Source organism: Elephas maximus, chromosome 25, assembly GCF_024166365.1.
Source record: "Elephas maximus indicus isolate mEleMax1 chromosome 25, mEleMax1 primary haplotype, whole genome shotgun sequence".
Lineage (NCBI taxonomy): Eukaryota > Metazoa > Chordata > Mammalia > Proboscidea > Elephantidae > Elephas > Elephas maximus.
The window spans coordinates 53,200,032-53,221,508 of record NC_064843.1 but is presented as its reverse complement, the minus strand read 5'-3'; the positions used below and the strand labels follow the sequence as shown (position 1 = coordinate 53,221,508).

Below are 21,477 nucleotides of genomic sequence, written 5' to 3'. Positions count from 1 at the left end.
CTCCAGTCAGTGCCGGCTTTCTCTGGCAGGGCTGTGGTATGAAGCCTTCGGTGCAAGAGGTGGTAAACTGCCCTCTGGTATACTTGACAAAAGATAGTTTCTGAAAGGTTAATTGCAATATGAAATTTGAAATCCTACCTATGTATTTATTGTACATTGTATCCTCATGAGAAAATTAGAATGAAGAAGGTAAATGGGACTAGGGTCGCTATAAGTCAGAACCGACTCGACAGCACTCGGTTTTTTTTTTTTTTTGGTTTTATAGAAAGGCTGCAAACAGTAAATGAAATTAAAGCTGTCAAGTGGCATCTCAATCCACAACCGATCATGGGGATGGCGCAGGGCCGGGCAGCGTTTTGTGCCCTTGTGCATGGGGTAGCCATTAGCTGGGGGCCCGACTGCAAGGCAGCTAACAATTTTCATTTCATTTCATTCCACCCTATCAGTCGGCCAATCACTGCTATCAGATAAAGTCACATCCCCCAGGCTCCTTGAGAGGGTTGGGAAGGGAAAGCCATGGCACTTGCTCCGCTCAGGACGCGGCCACAGGTGAAGCCTACGCAACTCCGCGGCCAGGTGAGCCGCTCTAAAGCAGCGGGCGGAGTCAGAGCAGCGCGTGAACACCCGCTTCCGGCCACGTGGTCCCGCACGTGACCAATGGGAAACAGTGACGTCACTCCCTACGCTTCCTCACCCTGGCAACGGACGGATGACTACTTCCGGTGCTGTGAGGGCTCGGGGCTGACGCGGGTGAGTGTCCCTCTTTCTCACGCTGTCCGTGCCTCTCCCGCGGCTTGGCAGCTCCCTGTCTCCGGGCCCGTACGGCCGCCAGGACGTCCTATCCGGGGCCAGAAGGGCGGTGCGCAGGACGCCCCCTGCTCGGGGGGGAGTTGGGGGAACGGGCCCGGGATGTCCCTGGTCCCCAAGTCTCGTTCGCGCGTGGGGCCCGCGCTGGCCCCTCTCCCAGCCTTGCGTCGGGGTTGGCGACCTCTTTCCTCCGGAAACCAGGGGAGGACTGTGTGTGTGTAGCCTCGCAGCTCTTCACCCACCTTGCGGTCGTGGGTTGTGGGTGTTGCCGGCTCCCAAGCTGGCGGAGACACGAGGATGTGCGCCTTACTCCTTCCTGGGTGGTCGGTTGGGGACGGGGAAGCCCGGTGGTGCAGTAGTCCTGGTTAGAGTCCCGAGGAACTTTAGCATTTAGTGCTCAGGCAGAGGAGGAGGGTGGGACTGGAAAGATGGGGAAGGAGCAACTGGAAGGGAGGGGACGGTGGACAGCAGGAGCTGGAGGATCGCTGGAATTGGAGGGCATGTTAGCTCAGGAAGGAGGGAGTTCAACTGGACTTGCATCTCTAAGGGAGGGTAAAGAAAAGGTATTTTGGGGACGATTTGACTGAGATCCGCTTTTTATTGATACACTTGGGAGTTTAATTGTATCCCTTTTTGTTTGCTTTAAATAAAGCTCCCCACACCCCTTACAAAAAGTAGCGCATGCCTTTTAAATAATAACTGGAAATATTTAGAAAAGAGACCACGAAACAATAGTTCCACCAACCTAGCATTTTGATTTGTTTCCTTCTAATTTTTTTTTGTAGCATATTCTTAACCCACTTCAGGTCATAGTGTATGTGTAATGTATTTATAACTAAAAAGGGTAATTTGTGTACACCACATCACTGTATGGATAGATCATTTTCTTTGATTAAGTTAAGCTGTAATTCACATACCATAGGATTCGCTCCTGTAAAGTGTACTCTTCAGTGCTTGTGCAGTCATGAGCACTGTTCCCAGAACATTTTCATCACCGGAAGAGAAACCCGTGTCCCGTAGAGTCATTTCCCATTCACTCCCCAGTTGCTGGCAACCACTAACCCACTTTCTCTTTCTATGGATTTGTATATTTTGAGCATTTCATGTAAAGGGAATCATACAATTCATGAGCTTTTGTGCATGGCTCCTTTCACCTAGCATAATGTTTTCAGGATTCATCCAAGCTCTGGTATGTATCAATATTTCATTCCTTTTTTTATTGCGGAATAACATTCTGTTATATGGCTATGGAAACGCTGGCGGCTTAGTGGTTAAGTGCTATGGCTGCTAACCAAAAGGCTGGCAGTTTGAATCCACCAGGCGCTCCTTGGAAACTCCATGGGGCAGTTCTACTCTGTCCTATAGGGTCACTATGAGCCGGAATTGACTCAGTGGCAATGGGTTTTTTGGTTTGATATATGCATATACCACATTTTGTTTATCCATTCATCCACTGATGGACATTTGGGTTGTTTCCACCTTTTGAGTATTATGAACAATGCTGCTGTGAACATCTGTATGCAAGTGTTTGTGTGGGTGTGTGTTTCAGTTTTCTTGGGCATATACCTAGGAGTAGAGTTGCTTAGCCATGTGATTATTTAACTTTTTTCTTCCAAATTTTATTTATTTTGTTGTTGTTGAGCATATACACAGAAAAACATACACCAATTGAACAGTTTCTACATCTACAGTTTAGTGATGTTGATTACATTTTTCCAGTTGTTCAACCATTTTCATCCTCTTTTTCTGAGTTTTTCTGTCATAAACATAAACCTACTGTCCCCCAAGGTTGCTATCTAATCTTTGAGTTGCTACTGTCAATTTTATCCCATGTGGATAGTTCTTAAAAGCACATAATGCTCAAGGCAGACCTTTTTTTACTAATTAAGCTCAACCATTGTTCAGGTTTAAGATGACTTCAGGGGATATTTTTGGTTTAATGTTTAAAGTTGATCTTGGGGCAGTAGTTTCAGGGGTTCATCCACCCTCCATGGCTCCAGAAAGTCTAAAGTCCATGAGAATTTGGAATTCTGTTCTGCATTTCCCACCTCTTTGAAACCTAGGAGGTGGTGACTCTACCCTTTGACACTTCAAAGGCCGTGGTCCCACCCTTTGGGGGTCAGGCAGATCTGCTTTCTGTGCTCCTTCCGACAGTACTGCTGGAACTGACCTCCCAGGTGTTCCAGGGGTGGTTCTTTTCTTTCGGTTTCCTTGGTGAACATTCTAGGACATACGTCCTTAGCATATACAACAGGCTTTTGCAAATCTTTAAGTTTTGTTTTCATTTTGCACAGTCCACCCCTTTCCTCTTGCATTTTACAATAAACAGCAAGGAGAAACCACGCGGCTTCGTTAAGATCTTGCTTCGAAATTTCCTCAGCCAGATAGCTAAGTTCATCACTTACAAGTTCTACCTTCCACTCAACGTTTGAACATAATTCAGATAAGCTCTTTGCTGCTGCATGAAAAGCCTCACCCTCCCCCATTGTTCAATCACACCTTCATCATTTTCCTTTAAAGCTTCACCAGGAGCACATTTAACGTCTGTATTTCTAGCAGTGTTCTGTCGCTGGTGCCCTATGTATTCTCTAAGACCACAGACTTTCCGTGTGGCTCTCCTCACTTCCTTCTCAGCCCTCACCAGAATTACCTTTGACGTCCATAATTCTACCAAGTCTCCAAGGCAATGTAGGCTTTTACTATTAAAAACCAAACCAAACCCGTTGTTATTGAGTCAGTTCCGACTCACAGCTCCTACTCATTACCTAATTCCAAAGCCACTTCAACATTTTAAGTATTTGTCAGAGCAACACTGCACTCTCAGTACCAAATTCTTAGTTATCTAGTGTGCTGTAATAGAAATATCACAAGTGCATGGCTGTAACAAACAGAAATTTATTTTCTCATAGTTTAGGAGGCTGAAAGTCCGAATTCAGGGCACCAACTCCAGGGGAAGGCTTTTTCTCTCCGTTGGCTCTGGAGGAAGGTCCTTGTCTCTTTTGAGCTTCTGCTCCTTGGTAATCTTCATGTGGCTTGGTATGTCTCTTTCCCCATCTCTGCTTGCTAGCTTGGGTTTAATCTCTTTTGTATCTCAAAGGAGATTGATTTAAGACATATCCTATACTAATCCTGTCTTATTAACATAACAAAGACAACCTGTTCCCAAATGGGATTATAACCATAGGCATAGAGGTTAGGATTTGCAACATGTTTGTGGGGGGACACGATTCAATCCATAACAGAGATGAGCAGACCCCTCTCCATGACTCCTTTTGTGCCTTTGAGGAGGCTGATTCATTCTTCATTTGACAAAGTTTTGGTGAATGCTGATTACCTTAAGGCACTGTTCTAGGTGCTTGGATACAGTCAGTGAACAAAACAGACAAAAGTCCCTGCCCCCATCTAGCTTATGTTGTAGTTACAGTAAATTTAAGGAAAAAGCAAAGTTAATAGTGTATCATTCAGGGTTCTCCAGAGAAACAGAACCTGTACTCTCTCATTCTGTATGTATATACATGTATACATGTGTATGTATGCATACGTATATACGTATAAAAAAAATATATGTATACACATGTATATATAGACACGCAGGTTTCCCCTGCTACCTGAAAGTAGAGTGTTCCGATGAAACCTTTTATAAGCTGAAATGTCATAAAACGAAGAAACCATGAATTTATATGGAAAACATTTCTGGGTGTTCCCAGACCCAAAAAATAACCTACCAAAAACCTAAAATAACAGCTAAACCAAAAAAACAAAAAACAGAAAGAAAAAAACCCAAACCCATTGCAGTCGAGTCCATTCCGACTCATAGCAACCCTATAGGACAGAGTAGAACTGCCCCCATAGGGTTTCCAAAGAGTGCCTGGTGGATTCGAACTGCCAATCTTTTGGTTAGCAGCCAAGCTCTTAACACTGCTCCGCCAGGGCTCCATTTGTCCTTCATAGGATAATTAATCAGAAAATTTCCAGGGACACTCCACCTGCCCTTTAACATGCCAGAAGGGGTCATGATTAATTACTATACTCAAGGTTGTTGTGTGCCTTGTGAGTGAGGTAGAAGGCAGTGAACAGTCTTGTGAAGGAATCTGTGCTGGGAGAAAAGCTGCTCTTTGTTTAGACTGTAGGAGCAGACCCTGGGTGCCGCAAAGGGTTAAGTGCTCTGCTGCTAACTGAAAGATTGGCAGTTTGAATCTACTCAGAGGTGCTTTGGAAGACAGGCCTTGAAAAGATCAGAGCCACTGAAAACCCTGTGGAGCACGGCTCTACCCTGAGACACATGGAGTCACCCTGAGTTGGAATTTACTCCACGGCAGCTGATTACTTTTGGGGCGCCGTGTGATCCAGCCACAGGGGCGCCGGGCACCTTTCCCCAGTGTGCTATCAGATTCTTGCTGAAGGTCTGGCTGTTTCTCAGAATTGTCTTCCTTTTATAGCTTTCTAAAACCAGTTGCCCTCAAGTCAGTTCTGACTCATGGTGACACCATGTATGTCATAGCAGAACTATGCTCCCCAGAGCCTTCAGTGGGTGATTCTTCAGAAGTAGATCTTTAGGGCTGCCGCCTTTTTTTTTTTTTGCATTAAAAAAAATTTTTTTATTGTTGAGAATATACACAGCAACACATACACCAGTTCAACGGTTTCTACATCTACCATTTAGTGATAATTGATTACATTCTTTGAGCTGCGCAACCATTTTTATCCTCCTTTTCTGAGTTGTTCCTCCCCCATTAATGTAAATTCACCCCCACCCTAAGGTTTCTATCTGATATTTCAAGTTGCTGTTACCAGTTTTATCCCATGTAGACAGGTCTTAAAAGGCATTTTTTACTAGTTAAGGTAAACTATTGTTTAGTTTTAAGAAGACATCAGGGGATATTTTTGGTTTAAGGTTTAAAGATTATCTCAGGGCAGTAGTTTCAGTGGTTCATCCACTCTCTGTGACCCAAGAAAGTTTAGAGTCCATGAGAATTTGAAATTCTGTTCTGCATTCCCCCCTTTTGATTAGGATTCTTCTATGGAATCTTTGATCACAATGTTCAGTAATGGCAGCCTGGCTCCATCCAGTTCTTCTCCTCTCATGGCAAAGGGGGAGTAGTTCATGGAAGCAATTAGCTGCACATTCCATTTCCTCCCACTATTCCTGACTCTACTTCTTCCTCTGTTGCCCCAGGTGAATAGAGATCAATCGTTGTGTGTTGGATGGCCTCTTTTAAGACCCTAGGCAGTATGCAACAAAACAGGAGATAGAACAGAAGCACTAAACATGTTATTAGGCCAATTAACTGGAATGTCCCATAAAACCATGACCCTAAACCTCCAAACCAAGGGACCAAATCCCATGAGGTATTTGGTCGTACGTAAGCAGGCTAAGCAGCTACTTTTTTTTTTTCCTTGTCATTGTTGTAAATGTGTTATACAACTTTTGCCGGTTCAACTTTTTACAGGTGTACAACTTATTGACAGCAATTACGGTAACTGGCTGTACAACGCTACTCTTAAGCAGTGTGATTTTTCCATCACTGTTAACCCCCTCCCTCCCTCCCCTGGTAACCACTAATAAACTTGGGCCTCTGTACATTTGCCTTTCCTTGTCTTTTTCAATAAGTGAGGTCATGCAGTATTTGTCCTTTTGTGATTGACTTATATCACTCAGCGTAATGTCTTCAAGCTCCATTCATACTGTAGCATGTATCAAGACTTCATTTCTCCTACTGGCTGGGTAGTATTGTATGTATATACTGCATTTTGTTTATCCATTCATTTGTTGATGGGCATTTAGGTTGTTTCTACCTTTTGGCTATTGTGACCAGTACTGCAGTGAACGTTGTTGTACAAGTCTCTTTTTGAGTCTCTGGTTTCAAGTGTTTTGGGTATATACCTAGGGGTGGAATTGCTGGGTCATATGGTAGTTCTATTTTTAGTTTTTTGAGAAACCACCACGCTGTTTTCCACAAGAGTTGTACCATTTTGCATTCCCACCAGCAGCTGATAAGGTTTCCAATTTCCCCACATACTCGCCAACATTTTTCTGTTTTTATTTTTTAAATTTTTCTTTATCTTAGCCATCCTAGTGGTAGTGAAATCATATCTCATTATAGTTTTGATCTGCATCTGTCTCATGGCTAATGATGTTAAGCATCTTTTCATGTGCTTGGTGGCCATTTGAATGTTCTCTTTGATAAAGTGACTGTTGAAGTCCTTTGCCCATCTTATGTTTGTGTTATTTGTCTTTTTGTTGTTAAGTTGTCAAGGTTTTATGTATATTTTGGTTATTATATTCTTGTCAGATATATGGTTTCCAAAGATATTCTCCCAGTCAGTAGCTTGTCTTTTCATTTTTTTGCGTAAAGTCTTCTCATGAGCAAGTTTTTAATTTTTATGGGATCCCATTTATTTTGTCTTTTGCTGTTTGTGCTTTTGTTGTTGTATTAGGTAATTCATTGTTGAAAGCTAGGCCTGAGAGCATTGCCTGTGCTTGTTTTTTAAAGAATTTTATGGTTTTAATTTGCATTTTTAGGACCTTAATCCATTTTGAATTTGTTTTTGTGTAAGGTGTGAGGCATGGATCCTGTCTGATTTCTCTGCATGTAGAAATCCAGTTCTCCCACACCATTTATTGCAGAGACTTTTCTTTCTCTGTTGAATGGAATTAGCACCTTTCTCAAAAACCAGCTGACCATAGGTATGTGGGTTTATTTCTGGACTCTCAGTTCTTTTTCATTGGTCTGTGTGTCTATTGTTATACCACTAGCAGGTGGTATAGTATATTTTAAAATCATACTATAATTGTATAGTATGTTTTAAGCATTGCTTTAGCTGTTGGGAGCTTCTTGCTGTTCCATATAAAGCTGAGGATTGGTTTTTCTATTTCTGTAAAGAAGGCTGCTGGAATTTGGATTGGGATTGCATTAAATCAATGGATCACTTCAGTAGTATTGACATCTTAGCAATATTAAGTCTTCCAATCCATGAATATGGGACATCTTTCCATTAATTTAAGTCTTCTTTTATCTCTTTCAGCAGTGTTTTATATAGCCTTTATTGTATAAGTCCTTCACATCCCTGGTTAAATTTATTCCTGGGTATTTTATTCTCTTGGAAACCCTGGGGGTTCAGTGGTTAAGTGCTAACCGAAATGTCGGCAGTTTGAATCCAACAGGTGCTCCTTGAAAACTCTATGAGACAGTTCTGCCGTGTCCTATAGGGTTGCTATGAGTCGGAATTGATTCGATGGCAGTGGGTTTTATTATTTATTCTCTTAGATTAAATTAGATTAAACATGCAATTGTTTCACTAAAGGTATGCATCAGGATTGTATCCTTTCACCATACTTATTTAATCTGTATGCTGAGCAAATAATCCTGGAAGCTGGACTGTATGGAGAAGAATGGGACATGAGGATTGGAGGAAGACTCATTAACAACCTGCATTATGCAGATGACACAATCTTGCTTGCTGAAAGTGAAGAGGACTTAAAACACTTACTGTGGAAGATCAAAGACTACAGCTGTCAGTATGGATTACATCTCAAAATGATGGAAACAAAAATCTTCACAACTGGACCAATAAGCAACAACATAGTAACCGGAGAAAAGATTGAAGTTGTCAAAGATTTAATTTTACCTGGATCCACAATCAATGCCCATGGAATCAGCCATCAAGAAATCAAATGATGTCTTGCATTGGGTGAATCTGCTGCAAAAGATGTCTTTAAAGTGTTAAAAACCAAAGATGTCACTTTAAGTACTAAGGTGTCACTTTAAGTACTCAGGTGCGCCAACCCAGGCTATGATATTTTCAGTCACCTCATATGCACGTGAAAGCTGGACAATGAATAAGGAAGACTGAAGAAGAATTGATGCCTTTGAATTATGGCGTTGGAGAAAAATATTGAATATATGATGGACCGCCAAAAGAATGAATAAATCTATCTTGAAAGAAGTACAGCTGGAATGTTCCTTAAAGGTAAGGATGGTGAGACTTACACTTTGGACACGCTATCAGGAGGGACCAGTACCTTGAGAAGGACATCATGCCTGGTAAAGTAGAGGGTCAGCAAAAGAGAGGAAGACCCTCAATGAGATGGATTGACCCAGTTGCTGCAGTAATGAGCTCAAGTGTAATGATTGTGAGGATGATGCAGGACCAGGCAGTGTTTTTTTCTCTTGTACATAGGGTTGTTATGAGTCGGAACCAACTCGATGGCACCTAACAACAACAACCATAGTTTTTCTTTCCCAGTCCAGCACAACTAGATGGTGCCTGGCTACCACTACTGACTGCTCTGACAGGGATCGCATTAGAGGGTCCCAAACAGAGCTGGAGAAAAATGTAGAACACAACTCCACCTCCCCCTAACAAAAAAAAAGACCAGACTTACTGGTCTGACAGGGACTGGAGAAACCTCGAGAGTATGGCTCCCGTACTCCCTTTTAACTCAGTACTGAAGTCACTCCTCAGGTTAACCCTTCAGCCAAAGATTAGACAGGCCTGTAAAACGAAATGAGACTGAATGGGCACAACCAGCCCAGGGGCATGGACGAGAAGGCAGGAGGGGACAGGAAAGCTGGTAATGGGAAACTCAAGGTTGAAAAGGGGAGAGTGTTGACATGTCGTGAGGGTAGCAACCAGTGTCATAAAACAATACATACATTGTTTAATGAGAAACTAATTTGCTCTGAAAACTTTCATCTAAAGTACAGTTAAAAACAACAACAGCAAAAACAATTTCCCTTTCAGATTTCTCATTGCTGACGTATAGAAATGCAACTGATTTTTGTTTGTTGATCTGTGTTTAACTTTTTCAGGAACTGTCAGATTATTTTCCAATGTGGCTATACCATTTTACATTTTCATCAGCAACGTATGAGGGTTTCCATTTCTCTACGTCCTCCTTAACACTTGTTATTTACAACCCTTTTGATTATAGCTGTCCTAGTTGTTGTGAGGAAACCCTAGTGGCTAGTGGATATGTGCTGCAGCTATGGCTGCTAACCAAAAGGTCAGCAGTTCAAATCCAGCAGGTGCTCCTTGGAAACTCTCTGGGGCAGTTCTACTCTTTCCTAGAGGGTTGCTATGAGTCGGAATCAACTCGAGGGCAGCGAGTTTGGTTTTTTTTTTTTTTTGGAGTAGTTGTGAAGTGGCATCTCACTGTGGCTTTCATTTGCATTTCCCTGATGGCTGATGGTGTTGAACATCTTTTCATGTGATTATTGACTTTTTATGTTTGTTGGGATGGAGCCCTGATGGTGCAGTAGTTAATCGCTTAGCTGCCAACCTTTCAGATAGTACTTGAGCACATAACTGTTTACACAAGCTGGGAACTCCGTTTTGCTTTAAGGTGGATGTATTCCGTGACTCCCGTTCTGCCCTCACTGCTTTTAAAAGACTGAGCAAAACTTGAGTGAAAAACTTCAGCACCAAGTACCTACCCGGACATGTGATAGTTTTCTAGATGGTTTAAAGAAAAAAGAAATTAGCATCATCACATGGAGTTGTTGTTGTTAGGTGCCATCGAGTCAGTTCCGACTCCTGGCGACCCCATGTACAACAGAATGAAACACTGCCCAGCCCTATGCCATCCTCACAGGCGTTGGTGTGTTTGAGCCCATTGTGCATTCCATCTTATTGAGGGTCTTCCTCTTTTTTGCTGATCCTCTGCTTTACCAAGCAGATAACATGTCCAAAGTATATGAGACAATGTCTCACCATCCTTGCTTCCCAGGAGCACTTTGGCTGTACTTCTTCTAATACAGACTTGTGTGTTCTTCTGGCAGTCCACGGTATATTCAATGTTCTTCACCAGCACCACAACTCAAAGGTATCAATTCTTCTTCAGTCTTCCTTATTCATTGTCAAGCCTTTCTGTGTTTATGAGGTGATTGAAAATACCATGGCTCGGGTCATGCACGCCTTAGTCCTCAAGGTGACAGCTTTGCATTTAACGCTTTAAAGAGGTCTTTTGCAGCAGATTTGCTCAATGCAATATGTTGTTTGATTTCTGGACTAGCTGCTTCCATGGGTGTTAATTGTAGATTCAAGTACAGTGAAATTGTTATCAACTTCAATTTTTTCTCCATTTATCATGATGTTGCTTATTGGTCAAGTTGTGAGGATTTTTGTTTTCTTTATGTTGAGGTATAATCCATACTGAAGGCTGTAGTCTTTGATCTTCATTAATAAGTGGTTGAAGTCCACTTTACTTTCAACAGACAAGGTTGTGTCGTCTACCTATCACAGGTTGTTAATGAACCTCCAGTTCTGATGTAATAGGAAAATAAAAATAAAATTTTTGAGAAAAATGGGATCAAAATTTAAAAGCCTAAATTACTACCATCATAGTCTCTGTAGCAAAAGTACTAGATTTTATTTTGAGTTTATCCTGGCCTTAATAATCAAGTTAATTTACATTTATCTTGGTCTCAGAAATGGCTGACTTTTATCTTTTCTTTTTAGTAGATAGCACAGAGGCAAAACTTCAAATGCAAAAGGTTATTAGGTGAAAATCAAGTATCCTTTTTATTCTTGCCCCTCAGTCTCCCTCTAGGTTTCCATAGTTCTGTTACTGATGTCTGTATTAACTAATTTATACTTTTATATGCGTATTTCTGGAAAGATAGTATAATGTAGCACAAGAAATCATCAAGTTCATTACTGATAAGAATCAGGATCAGCACAAAGCTGATTTTTTGAAGTAGAGGTCAGACATACCTCTACTCTCCAACTTCTTCACCATTTCTGACCCCAGCTGTCCACCCCCCACAGCACTCTCTACTACTCTGCTGGGTTTGATAATTCACTGCAGTGGCCACACACAACTCACAGACCATATTCACAGTTATGTGGTTTATTAGGGAAGTAACAGGCTACAAGTTGGGATCAGCATCAACTTGGAAGCAATAGGATACAGCTTAGGAGACAGGATCAACTTTGTCAGTCAGGAGAGCTTCCAACCAGGACAGCTCTCAGCTCCTTATTGGCTGTGCTTGCATGCTGTGCCTTCTCTTGGCTATGCCAGCCCGTGGCTCTTCTCTTGGTTGTTGGGCCCCGCTGGGCCTTGCCTCTTCCACTGGGCCTTTCAGGGACTCTCCCGTGCTCGGGCAAGTGTTGTAGCTATTATGACTCCACTGACAAGCGCCCCGCTCTGCCAGCAAGCTTCTCGCCTGAAGGCGCTCAGCTCTCTCTCTCTCTGGGCCAGCAGACACCACTGCCTTCCAGTGCTGTGATTGCTGCTGCTGGTACTGCTGCCACAGTCTGGTGCTGTCTTCAGTGTCACAACTTTAGATCTGTATTACAGCTCTCTTAGAAGGTTCCGTCTGTCTCCCATTGCCTGTCTCTGTACCTCTGCTGGGTTGGCTGCTTATATGAGCAAGCTCCTTATCAATTTCCCAGCCAGGCCATAAACTGACCAATTCTCTCAAGGTCACTTAATCCTTACTGGGTGATTTTACCCACCCTATTTGCTTGTTAAACTGACTAGACCCTGCACGGTGTGTAAAATAGACCAAGCACAGAGCAGGCTGAGGCCCAACCAGTTATTTGTGGCACAGATATAATGCCAAGGCCAGAAAGGCCATATGTAAGAGTAACCCATTGCTTTGCAGATAGTTTATACAAAATTATACATTTTAAGGCTCCTGATGCTTACTGACAAATTCCTTTTCAAAATAGTTAAATCAGTTTATGGTGTCAATGCAGAGCTGGTTTAGCAGAATTTCATTTTTATTTGCATTTCTTTGAATATCCTTTTTTGAAAATTGATTATCTCATTTATATTCCTCTCTTATCTACTGTCCGTGTCCTTTGACATGTTTTTGTTTTGATTGGCATTGACCTTTATGACACTTATTGTAGCAGCCATTTATAGATGGCTGCTTTATGCTACCCTAGATCTGGGGAGAAAAGTTAAAATACTTTTATAGTATTTACACTTAGAGGTATATGGGCTGAAGAAGGGTGAAGGCAGTAGAGGAAAGGAAGTTAAACGCTTGAGGAGGAAATTTATAGGATTTGGAAATGACACAGTCCAAGATGCCATCAAAGGGATTTAGAAAATGGTGGTACTACTATGGTTTAGTGGTAGAATTCTTGCCTTCCACACAGGAGACTTGGCTTCGATTGCCAGCCGGTGGATCTCACGCGCAGCCACCACCTGTCTGTCAGTGAGGACTTGGCGTGTCGCCATGATGCTGGACAGGTTTCAGTAGAGCTCCCAAACTAAGACAGGCTAGGGAGAAAGGCCTGGTGATCTATTTCCAAAAATCAGCCAGTGAAAACCCTGAGGTCACAACAGTTCAATTCCATGTGGTCACCATGAATCGGAAGCCAATTGGAGGGCAGCTAACAACAACATTAAGAAAAATAAGGAGTAATGAGGAAAGAGCTAGATACTTAGGGGAAAAACTTTCTGGAAAACTTGTGGCTAGAGCTCAAGAGACAGGATAAAGAGTAATTGTGATTTGCTGAGGGGATAATTTTAAAATGTTGGTAGTAGGTGAAATTGCTGAAGGAGACAAGAATAAACCAAAGGACAGACTGTTTGTAAGTCATTGTGATGTAACAAGTGAAATAAATCAGACAGTGCATGGCTCTTTTGATTGGAATGAATAATCACAGTGCTCCCTGATGTGGTCACAGGCCCTTATTACTTACATATTAATCAGGATGATGGTAAACGGAGTAGGGTTTATCAGGAGCCAGGTTCCCCCAAAAGGTGGCTGTCTAAGTGTGAGATGTTTAGTCCATGCCCGCCCCTCGATGCACTGTGGGTGAGGAAACAAAGTGGAACTCGGGCCTGGGGTTTTTATAGTATAAACTGGAGGAGTATATATGCTAGATTGCGTGGGAAAGGCAAGTGGGTGTAAAAGGGAGGGCCCTTTGTTCAGGTGCACCTGTATGTGGTTTTTTGTGACTGGCCTGACCAGCCCGTTAACAGGGGAGTGTCTTTTGTTCAGATGCATACAGCATAACCATCCTGTGAGGAAGGTACATAACCAGAAAGAATAACCCTCCCCCTCAAGATAAACAAGATCAATTTTGTAAGCCTGCATTTTCTGATTCATGAGATGAGGTTAGAAAAACACCAAGGGGTTGTTTTCCCATAGGGCACACCCTTTGGTACTACTGTAGTCATGTCACGGAGATGGTGGGGTTGGCCAGGCTCTGTACGGTGCCAGCGCATGAGCAAGAGACAGAGAAAGTGACTGTGTACTCCCAACAGGGAGGAAGCCTTCTCTGATAAGGAGAAGGGACTGAGAGAGAGGGACCCACTTCTCAGCCTCCTTATCAGAGAATATTCTGGACCCAAGGCCTCAGCTTGGGCGACTTGGATGGGAGTTGTATAGGCAGACTGTCCTCCTAACAGCCATGGAAGAGGACAGAAATGGAGGCATCTGAGGGGCCATGAAGGACAGTAGATTGGTATGCCCTCCAAAAAGAGCAGGTGATCAAGAGACTCAAAGGTTGCAAGCAGAAGATTAAGAAAAGGCTATTAGATTTGGTGACCAGAGAAAGATGTATCCTTATATGAACCAAATATTTTTGTTGTTGTTGTTGAGAATATACACAGTAGATCATATACCAGTTCAACAATTTCTGCATGTACAGTTCATTGACATTGATTACATTCTTCAAGTTGTGCAACCACTCCCACTCTCCCCTTCCAAATTGTTCTTCACCCATTAACACAGACTCAGTGTGCCCCTAAATTTCCTGTTTAATCTTTTGAGTTGCTGTTTTCAATTTGATCCTGTATAGATAGTTTTTAAAAGAGCACAATGCTCAAGGCAGACATTCTTTACTAGGTAAGCTAAACTGTTGTTTGGTTTAAAGAAGACTTCAGGGGATATTTTTGGTTTAAGGTTTAAAGATCATTTCAGGGCAGTAGTGTCACGGGTTCATTCACTCTCCGTGGCTCCAGAATATCTGGATTCTATAAAAATTTAATATTCTGTTCTTCATTTTCCCCCTTTTAATCAGAATTCTTTGTAGACCCTTTATCAAAATGCTCAGCAGTGGTAGCGGGCACCATTTAGTTCTTCTGGTCTCATGGCAGAGGAGGTAGTTGTTAATGGGCCATTAGCGACACATTCCATTTCCTCCTCCTATTCCTGACTCCTTGTTGCTCTGTTGCTCCTGGTGAATAGAGGCCTATTGTTGTGCCTTGGATGGCTGCTTAAGCTTTTAAGACCCCAGATGCTACACAACAAACTGGAAGATTTAATAGAAGCACTGAAGATGATGTTAGGCCTGTTAACTGGGATGTCCCATGAAACCATGACCCTAAAGCTCCAGACCTAGCAACCAAAATCCACAGGGTCTTTGTTTGTACATAAGCGGTCTCAGGAGCTGCTCCATTTTTTTTTTTTTTGGTAAATATATCTATCACACAACTTTTGCCAATTCAGCTTTTTGCAGGTGTACAACTTATTGACATCAATTCCATTGACTGACTGTGCACCCCTTATCCTTGATCAATGTGATTTTTCCGTGAGCATAGACCGAAACCCGTTGCTCTATAAACAGTAAGCCACCAGGTTTTTTTTTCTTTTTTTGGAACAGCTTCATTGAGCTGTAATTCATATGTCACACAATTCACCCATGTAAAATGTATAATTCACTGCTATTTAATATAGTCACAGAGTTGTCCAGTCATCACCACAGTTGGTTTTAGAACATTTTTATCTCCCTAAAGGAAACCTTGTACCCATTAGCACCCATTAGCAGTTACTCCCCATTTTGCCCCCAAATCTCCAGCTACTAATCTAGTTTCTGTCTATAGATTTGCTTAGTCTGGACATTTAATATAAATGAAATCATACAGTATTGTGGCCTTTTGTGACTGGCTTCCTCCATTGTTTTCAAGATTCATTCACATTATAGCATGTCAGTACTTCATTTTTATAGCTGAATAATATTGCATTGTATGGATATACCATTATAATTTTGTCAGTTCATCTGTTGATGAACACTTGGGTTGTTTCCACTTTTTGGCTATATAAATAATATCACTGTGAACATCCATATATAGGTTTGTGGGTAGAAATATATTTTCAGCTCTCTTAGGAATATAACTGGGAGTGGAATTGTTGGGTCATGGGGTAATTCTGTGTTTAACTTTTTGAGGACCTCTTGTAGATGATGGACACATTTCTTGTGTTTCTTTGAAGCAATAATCGTAATGGGTTTTCATATCATTACTGGTAGAAAATTGCAAAATGTCAGTATTCAAACATTAATGAGAAATAAAGGCATTATAAAAATGGTTCAGAAAATTGTTTTTTCTTGTCTAAAACTATAACAAACCTATACATCTCCTTTTATTGGAAACATTTTGTGTTGAATGTTACCTCAAAGCTTGACTGAAGTGTTAAGATATTTTTCTTGTTCTTCAGTTTGGTATAAATATGCTTCACCAGTTTCAAATCATGATTTGTAAGAACAATTATAAATGTAATAAAAATATCACAGGGATATTTGATGTTAATCTGGGGTTAATGATTTATTTTTTTCACTCACTAGTCTTAACTGTACAGATCCAATACTGTGATTCCTCCTCAGTTTGGAGGCCCCAGAAGCTCAATATCCAGGAAATAAAAGAAACGACCCTTGGGTCAGTATTGTTCATTGGCCACGCTTTTTGTTTATTCCTTCCCCAGGTGGGATGAGTGTTTCGAAGTTTCAGAATAATATTGCGTTTTCCTCTTACTACAGTTTTAAAATAGAATCTCCTCAGCTTGCCCTATTTTTGAATTTGGGCTTAGCTAGTTAAATAAATGACTTTTTTTTTTTTTTCCTGTGAGTATACCTTCAGATGGTTCAAAAGGGTGAATCTCCATCCCACCTTTACCACTTGGTCATCCAGTTCTTCTTCTCTTGGCTGCTGTTGTACTATTTTGGGGGGGTATATCCTTCCAGAGGTATACTTTACGTATATATTTAGCTGTATTCTTTTTTTCCTTTTCTTCCTACACAAATGGTGGTGCAGCATACACTTCTGCACCGCCTTTCTTATTTAAGAAAATATCTTCAAGACCATTCCGTATCTGTATGTCAAGAACTTCCTCATTGTTTTTTGGCTACTTTATTTTTAGCCAGTTCCCTAATGTTGGACATATTGTTGGTTCTTATCTTTTTATATTATTATAGTTGTTAGGCTCTGTCAAGTCAGTTATGACTCACAGCTACTGCATGTGTGTCAGAGTAGAACTCCATAGGGTTTTCAAGGCCGTGACCTTTCAGAAGCAGACCACCAGGCCTGTCTTCAGGGTACGTCAGTGTGGGCTTTAACTGCCAGCCTTTCAGCTAGTAGTTGGATGCCTGACCATTTTCACTACCCAGTGACTCCTTTTTCATATTATAAACAGCCTTTATAGTCAGTAGCCTTTTGCATAGGAAATTTTACACGTTTGAGTGTATCTGAGGAAAAATTTTTTGTAAGTAGAATCATCAGATCAAAAGTTACATATATTTGTAATTTTTATTGATTTTCCCCAGTTGCTGTTTCTGGGTTGTACTGGTTGATGTGACCACTGGCAATGCAGGAGAGCTCCTGTTTGTCTGTACCCTCAAAACATGATGTTATCTTACTTTCTGATGTTTGGCAATCTAAGTAAAAAAAGTGGTATTTGAGTGTAGTTTTATTTTGCAGCTTTCTTTTGAATGAAGTTTAGCGTCTTTTGATCTGTTTAAACCATTCTTTTCTGTAAACTGGGATTTGTCCATTTGTCCTTTTTTTGTTCTAAGTTGTCTTTTTTCAGTCATTTGCTGGAACCCTTTATTTGTAAGGCAAGTTAGACTTTAATGGGTTCTGAATTAAACAAAAACTGATATTGTGATGGAAGTTGGTTCATTTCTAATTGAACATTGCAGTGACCACTGGGAATTGGAGGACACAGTTGTATATTGGATAACTTGTCCCCTTGAGTTTCTTTCATAGAAGCTTCCTAGACACATCCTAACACCTTGAGGGACTGAGTTACTGCGGCTGAGGGCTGGGGACCATGGTCTCGGGGCATCTAGGTCAATTGGCATAACATAGTTCTTAAAGAAAATATTCTACATCCTATTTTGGTGAATAGTGTCTGGGGTCTTAAAAGCTTGTAAATGGCCATCTAAGGTACATATATTGGTCCCATCCTGTCTGGAGCAAAGGGGAATGAAGAAAGCCAAAGCTACAAGGAAAATGTTAGTCCAGAAGACTAATGGACCACATGAAGCACAGCGTCCATCAGCCTGAGCCCAGAACTAGGTGGCGCCTGGCTACCACCACTGACAGCTCTGACAGGGATCCTGGGCAGAATGGAAGAAAAATGTAGAACAAAATTCAAATTCACAAAAAAAGACCAAACTTAATAGTATGAGGGTAGCTGGAGGAACCCTTGAGACTATGGACACTGTGCTAACTCAGAACTGAAGCTCCACCTTTCAGACAAAGATTAGATGGGCCTATAAAACAAATAACACATGCGAGGAACGTGCATCTTAGTTCAATCAAGTATATGAGACCAAATGGGCAACACCTTCCCCAAAGCAAAGATGAGAAGGCAGGAAGGGACAGGTAAACTGGATGAATGGACATTGAGAACCCACTGTGGAAAGGGAAAGGGGGAAGAGTGCGGATGCATTGCGGGGATTGCAACCAGTGCCACAAAACAATATGTGTATAAAATTTTTGAATGAAAAACTATCCTGTAAACTTTGACCTAAAAAAAAAACCTAGAACACAATAAAATTAAAAAAAAAAAGAATGAATAAGTTAAAAACAAAAAAACAAAACACTGCAGTGAGCATTGAGGGAGGACAGAGTTGTATACTGGATAACTTGTGCACTTGTGTTTCTTTTCCAGAACCTTGAGACATGCATTTTCGGAGGGGTTTGTTTATGTTGTTTGCTAAATAAATACACTGAATATAGTTGATGAGGGAGAGTGGACTGCTCAAGAAGTAGCATATTAATTTATCTTCCACATTTTATTTCTTCTTAGACAAGCTTGAGAAGCAGTGTTTTTAAATCTCTGATACATTAAAATGTCTGTTGACATCAAAACCTTATTAACTGTAAAATGCAGATGTTATAATTTCTTATTTTTTTCTTATTTGTTCACTGTTAAATATAAAATGATATAATTTCTTCTTTATGAAAATATACATCTGACGACAGTGAGTCAGAGTAGCTTGAAATCTAATAATCTATGTATACTGTTTGGATATGTTTTCATTTTAACTGAGGCTCTTGATTTTCCAAAACCTGAGTTTTCATTTGACTTATGTTTTTGCTCTTAGACTAGTGGGCCCAAGCGCGTTTCCTGGCTGGATCAGGGTGATGGCATATAGTGGCTGGCAGATGAAACACTAATCATTTGGAAGACAAAATGTTAATCATTTGAATTCCGCTTCTTCAACTTTTTCGTGAATAAATAATAGCCTATCTTAGAGAAATATTGTGAGAAACAAAATAAAGGAAACTGAAGCAGATCCTTGTGAAGTCATTGGAAGAAGACGGTTGTTAGGAAGATAGCAACCACGGCAAAGCAAAAACAAAAGCAGGCAGTTTATTTTACTGTTCTTTAATCAAAATCAACACGCTTTTGTAATAAAGCTTTTCCTGTATTTATGGACGTATATAGAAATTTTAACCAAATAGTGTGTATATGTATATTTGTTTGTACTTATATATAAAATAAGTATTTGCCTATGAATAAAGTGTTATGTAATAAAATAAAATAATGGACTCTTAAACCAGGAATTAAGGGAAGTTAAAGGAGCCCTGGTAGTGCTGTGGTTAAGCGCTCAGCTGCTAACTGTAAGGTTGGTGGTTTGAACCTACCCAGCGGCTCTGTGGAGAAAGACCTGGCTATCTGCTCTCATGAAGATTACTGCCTAGAAAACCCTATCGGGCAGTTCTACTCTGCCAGATGGGATCGCTCTGATTTGGAAATTAACAGCACCTAAAAAAAAAAAAAAAAAAAAAACAGCAACAGCAAGGGAAGTTAAATACCGTATTGCAGTGCTTCTCAAGCTCTGGTAAAGGATAAACCTTAAAAACTTTTCTATCCATTGTGGACCAATACTTTTGTAAAACACAAAAAACAAAAGAAAAGAAAACAAAAAAACCCCAAAAACCTGAACAATGAAATTGTAAAAGAAAGGCAAGAATGAAAGCGCGTATTATTGTTAGACTTAGCAGATAAAATTGTTTTAATAATTTTAAGCAAAACATGAGGAAATAGAAAAAAATTATAAAAACTGTTTATTGAAAAATGTGCATATTAACATATTAATAAAACAGTAATCTCTTGTGTACTGATAATAAACACTGACCTGCAGACCACGTTTTGAATAGTGCTGCTTTTTTGGGACTAGGCAGCCAGCTAAGTCACACTTGATGCTTTATATTGGAAAAGAAAGCATTGCCCTTCCTTTCCTGTTTCTCAGTTTAAAATAAGGTGGAGATTTTCCATAACAGTAAAATCAAGTTCATACGCAAGAGTGTTGATCTGGGTGTTAAAGAAGTTTCAGCCACCTCACTCTTGGACTTTCTTTAAAATCTGGGTTTTGATTTTTGAGTGATTGCTTTCTCTATAATCTGAAATGTACTCTGCGTGGTTAATGTTACAGAGCAGAGATTGGTAGAAGTTTGTGAGCTGGTGATGGTAAGAAAAGTTAGAAACTTTATGGCATAAGTTGTTTGGAATTTGTTATGTTTAATTTTATGTCTCATCATTAATCTGTTGAGAACCTGAGAAATAATGCTTTCTTTGAAAATTGATTATTTGCAGAAATATTGTTATCTTAATTTCCTGGTTTAGTCGTATAATTTTGTTAGCATTTGCGTTTTACAACTGAACTATGGAGCTTTAATTTCATTTTTTAAGAGGTTCTTCTCAGGCAGGTGTCAGTCTGTTCTAGTCTTTGTCTCAAGGCTCAGTGATATTTCCAGCACCACGTGTGTTCCTGGAATGCTCCTTAGTATTTGGTTTGGAGGGAGTAGAAAGTGATATTTAAATTATGTTGAGGAATACTTCAAGGTAGATAAAGAAAATACCTTTGTACTCAGTATGAGTTCTTTTTTGCCACTCTTGTTTATATGACTTCAAGTAATTATCAGTGGACAAAACTAAAACACCAAACCCACTTGCTGTTGAGTCAGTACCAACTCATAGCGACCCCATAGGGTTTCCAAGGCTGTAATCTCTATGGAAGTGGACAGAGATATTTCAACTCTAATTTTTTTTTTTTTTAATAATTTTTATGGTGCTTTAAGTGAAAGTTTACAAATCAAGTCAGCCTCTCACATATAAACTTACATACACCTTACTACGTACTCCCACTTACTCTCCCCCTAGTGAGTCAGCCTGCTCCCTCCTTCCAGTCTCTTCTTTCGTGACCGTTTTGCCAGTTTCTAACCCCCTCTACCCTCCCATCTCACCTCCAGACAGGAGATGCCAACATAGTCTCAATCGTCCACCTGATGCAGGTAGCTCACTCCTTATGAGCATCTCTCTCCAACCCATTGTCCAGTCCAATCCATGTCTGATGAGTTGGCTTCGGGAATGGTTCCTGTCCTGGGCCAACAGAAGGTCTGGGGGCCATGACCACTGGGGTCTTTAGTCTCAGTCAGACCATTAAGTCTGGTCTTATGAGAACTTGGAGTCTGCATCCCAC

At 40.8% G+C, this 21,477-nt stretch overlaps 1 protein-coding gene across 13 annotated transcripts in view; it reads left to right on the top strand.

Annotated features, from left to right (window-relative positions):
* The first annotated feature begins 696 nt into the window (after window positions 1-696).
* Window positions 697-21,477, top strand: part of TASP1 (taspase 1) — a 353,923-nt gene continuing 333,142 nt past the window's right edge. For 2 of the 13 annotated variants that reach the window (XM_049868966.1, XM_049868967.1), the window contains exon 1: window positions 722-750. The gene's annotated coding sequence lies outside the window, so the exon portion shown is untranslated. Of the gene's footprint in view, window positions 751-811; window positions 860-7,170; window positions 10,634-21,477 lie in introns of those variants that run through there. The other 11 variants (XR_007515372.1, XM_049868964.1, XR_007515371.1 and 8 more) reach the window with 9 other exon arrangements.